The 4,291-nt window shown below is 52.9% G+C and overlaps 1 non-coding gene across 1 annotated transcript; it reads right to left on the bottom strand.

Annotated features, from left to right (window-relative positions):
* Positions 1-424: 424 nt before the first annotated feature.
* On the bottom strand, positions 425-588 carry LOC121854988. The gene has a single exon (XR_006086675.1). It is a non-coding gene; the product is annotated as a 5.8S ribosomal RNA (ribosomal RNA).
* Positions 589-4,291: the final 3,703 nt, after the last annotated feature.

Genomic DNA, 4,291 nt, shown 5'->3' with positions numbered 1-4,291 from the left:
TTTAGGTTCCACTGCAATGCATGCCAAGCACTCTTTTCGAGGTGATAGACGAAATTCGGGCGGGGCTTACTTAAAAGATATCCGACCCGGTTTCGTTTCCTCTTCGTGGGATGGAGTGCCTCTTAGAACATGTGCAGCATCAGCCATGAGCGGCCGACGGCCATTCGTGTCTCTGTGGACAGCAGGCAAAAGAGCGCCGCCTCCAGTTATTTGCGAGGGCGACAACTGTCGCTTTGTTGTGGTTGAATGTGGGTGCGCCAAGTCCATGGACTTGCTAGTGATAGGCTTGCTTGTTTTTAAGGGCACGCCTCGCGCAAGGGGCGGGCGATTAAACCCCAAGGCGGAAGCTCGGTTCGGGTTACCCTCGTGTCGGGGAGACAGTCAGCAGGCACCGAACTCGCAGCAACCGATGGATGTATATTTCCGACCCTCGTAGAGGAGTGGCGGCGACAAGCTCATATGGCTGCCGCCGCCGCAATATGCGTTCAACTTGTCGATGTATCTGGTATTCTTGCGATTCACATACCGACACGCAGTTTGCTGCGGTCTTCATCGACCCACGAGCCGAGTGATCCCCCGTTAAGAGTTGTGTATTTGCCATTTGGTCTTTTTGCGACTAACCATCACAGGTCGAGTCTCAATGAAAGGGTTTGACAGACATAGCCTAAGTTTGTGGTTTGGGTTTGGCCGGACGGCTTGTTGTTGTTTTTTGACACTTGAATTTCACTCTTTTTGGGTCAAGAGGCTTATTCGCCGGTAGTAAGGAACGGACGGGCAGCCGTCCAAAGCCCCGTCCGTCCTCCTCCTCCGGTCTTCGCGCTCTCGCCCGAGTGTGGTCCACCTACAGCGTGGTGGTACCTATTTTTGGTGCGGGGGCCGGGATTGTCCTCTTTCGCTGCTGGAGTTGCCAGAGCAGAGCCCGAGACCGCCCAAATCAGGAGAGTAGTAGTAGTAGTTTTAAGAGCGCCCCGTTCTCTTTCTCTCTGTTAATGATCCTTCCGCAGGTTCACCTACGGAAACCTTGTTACGACTTTTACTTCCTCTAAATGATCAAGTTTGGACATTTTTCCGTCAGCTCGAGGCGACGACCCCAGAAAACCCTCAAGTGGGCCGGGCCGACAATTCAAGAGCGCCAGTCCGAAGGCCTCACTAAATCATTCAATCGGGTAGTAGCGACGGGCGGTGTGTACAGCGGGTAGGACGTCAGCGCAAGCTGATGACTTGCACTTACTGGGAATTCCTCGTTCATGGGAAACAATTGCAAAGCCCCAATCCCTATCAAGAAAGGCTTTGAACGGGTTACCCGGCCCTCTCGGAGGGGGAAACTCGCTGATCCCTTCCAGTGTAGCGCGGCGTGCCCAGAACATCTAAGGGCATCACAGACCTGTTATTGCTCAATCTCGTGCGGCTAGAATTGCCGCTTATCCCTCTAAGAAGAAGTTGCGAACTGACACCATTTTCTGGAGATCCGTCGACTACTTAGTAGGCCAGAGTCTCGTTCGTTATCGGAATTAACCAGACAAATCGCTCCACCAACTAAGAACGGCCATGCACCACCACCCACCGAATCGAGAAAGAGCTCTCAATCTGTCAATCCTTCCGGTGTCTGGGCCTGGTGAGGTTTCCCGTGTTGAGTCAAATTAAGCCGCAGGCTCCACTCCTGGTGGTGCCCTTCCGTCAATTCCTTTAAGTTTCAGCTTTGCAACCATACTTCCCCCGGAACCCAAAGACTTTGGTTTCCCGGAAGCTGCCCGCCGGGTCATGGGAATAACGCCGGCGGATCGCTAGTTGGCATCGCTTATGGTTAGAACTAGGGCGGTATCTGATCGCCTTCGAACCTCTACTTTCGTTCTTGATTAATGAAAACATCCTTGGCAAATGCTTTTCGCAGTAGTTCGTCTTTGCGACGGTCCAAGAATTTCACCTCTACGTCAGTACCTAATGCCCCCGCTTCGTTCGGATTAGTCATTACCTCTGGTTCCGAAAACCAACAAAATAGAAACTGAGGTCCTATTCCATTATTCCATGCATCACTATTCGCCATTCAAATAGCCTGCTCTGAGCACTCTAATTTTTCAAAGTAAACTTTCCGCCACCTGACACTCTGACAAAGAGTATCTCATGGTGCCGGGCGGGGTTGTTCGAGCTGCGATAGTAAACACCGGGCGGTGCACCGTCAGTCCAACTGAGATCCAACTACGAGCTTTTTAACCTAGTCAACTTTAATATACGCTACGGAGCTGGAATTACCGCCGCTGCTGGCAATCTGTGACTCTGCCCTCCAATGGATACTGTTAAAGGATTTAAAGTGTACTCATTCCGATTGCGTAGGCCTCGATGACTCTACATCGTTATTTTTCGTCACTACCTCCCCGTGCCGGGAGTGGGTAATTTGCGTGCCTGCTGCCTTCCTTAGATGTGGTAGCCGTTTCTCAGGCTCCCTCTCCCGAATCGAACCCTGATTCCCCGTTACCCGTTATAGCCATTGTAGGCGCATAACCTACAATCGAAAGCTGATAAGGCAGACACTTGAAAGAAGCGGCGCCGGTGCGGAGACCGTGCGCTCAGCCCGAAGTTATTCAGATTCACCACAGGTGGGTTACGGACCGGGGCCCGACCAGTTTTGAACTAATAAAAGCGCTCTTCCCTTGCGGTCAGAGACCAATTGCATGTATTAGCTCTAGAATTGCCACAGTTATCCAAGTAAGTGGGTTTACAGATCCAATGAAACATAGTTGATTTAATGAGCCATTCGCGGTTTCGCCTTAAATCGGCTTGTACTTACACATGCATGGCTTAATCTTTGAGACAAGCATATGACTACTGGCAGGATCAACCAGGTAGCTGCTGCTGTTGGCGGCGCCTATCACGGCGGCCAAAATAGTGAGATTGAGAGAGAGGCAGAAGACATTGGGCGAGGGACCGCACGTTGGCCTTAGAGAAATAGCAAACCAGATGATCAGATCTAACTGCACCTTCTCTTGCTATCCTCGGCGCCGGCAGCGCCACCGTGTGTGCCAATCTCCTCCCTTATCCGCTCCTCTTTGCCCTAGCTCCAGCGAGGCAGCCGACATTGGGCGAGGGACCGCACGTTGGCGAATCTCCTCCCTTATCCGCTCCTCTTCTCTTCTCTTTGCCCCAGCGAGGCAGAAGACATTGGGCGAGGGACCGCACGTTGGCCTTAGAGAAATAGCAAACCAGATGATCAGATCAAACTGCACCTTCTCTCGCTATCCTCGGCGCCGGCAGCGCCACCGTGTGTGCCAATCTCCTCCCTTATCCTCTCCTCTTCTCTTTGCCCCAGCGAGGCAGCCGACATTGGGCGAGGGACCGCACTTTGGCCTTAGAGAAATAGCAAACCAGATGATCAGATCAAACTGCACCTTCTCTTGCTATCCTCGGCGCCGGCAGCGCCACCGTGTGTGCCAATCTCCTCCCTTATCCGCTCCTCTCCTCTTTACCCAGCTCCAGCGAGGCAGCCGACATTGGGCGAGGGACCGCACGTTGGCCAATCTCCTCCCTTATCCGCTCCTCTTCTCTTCTCTTTGCCCCAGCGAGGCATAAGACATTGGGCGAGGGACCACACATTGGCCCATCTCCTCCTCTCTCTCTTTCTCTTACTGTTTGTGGGGACGTGGGCTCATGAGCGCCATCGTCGCCCAATATTGGTTAGGTTGTGTATTTCACGGGTGGGAACCGCCATCATCGTTGTTAGGTGATGGGGTAACCCAACGTGTGCTTTGACGAGTTTTGGCTGCTAAACTCTCTTTTTAGTATACTCGGCTCCCAGACTGCGCCCTGGTCGTGTTGAACCATGAGCGTTGTCTATGCACATTTAGGGTAGCCGTTTGCGCGTGGAATAGTGCAATGAATCTCGGTCAAGAGACGGTTGGGCGCTGCATTGAAGGCCGGCACAGACGCTAAGACTGGGTGATCAGCCAACGCAAGTCCGCTAAGTTGGGCAGACAGCAAGGCGAAGGGGAGCCCCGTTCCGGACTGAAAGGCCGCAGCATATGCTGTGACGGAAACTAGTAGGGTGGCGACGTGTGCGCCGAGAGAGAGAGAGACGGAGTAAATAATGTCCAAACGGAAGAGAGACCTGGCAAGTGTAATTGATAGAGCGCGAGCCTACTCGCCATAAGCCCGCTCCACTGCCATTCCTCTGATCCAATGAGACTAAAATCTCTCTCTCCTTCTGCTCCAGCCATTGCAGGGCAGGGAAGCGACGGCAATTTTGGTTGTTGTTTTTGAATGCCGCGCTTTGCTTCGCAGAGGCGCCGAAGCGCTCCGC

The sequence above is a fragment of the Homarus americanus genome, unplaced genomic scaffold (assembly GCF_018991925.1).
Source record: "Homarus americanus isolate GMGI-L3 unplaced genomic scaffold, GMGI_Hamer_2.0 scaffold28486, whole genome shotgun sequence".
Taxonomy (NCBI): Eukaryota; Metazoa; Arthropoda; class Malacostraca; order Decapoda; family Nephropidae; genus Homarus; species Homarus americanus.
The sequence above is the reverse complement of the archived record's forward strand: the minus strand, read 5'-3'. Positions and strand labels throughout refer to the sequence as shown.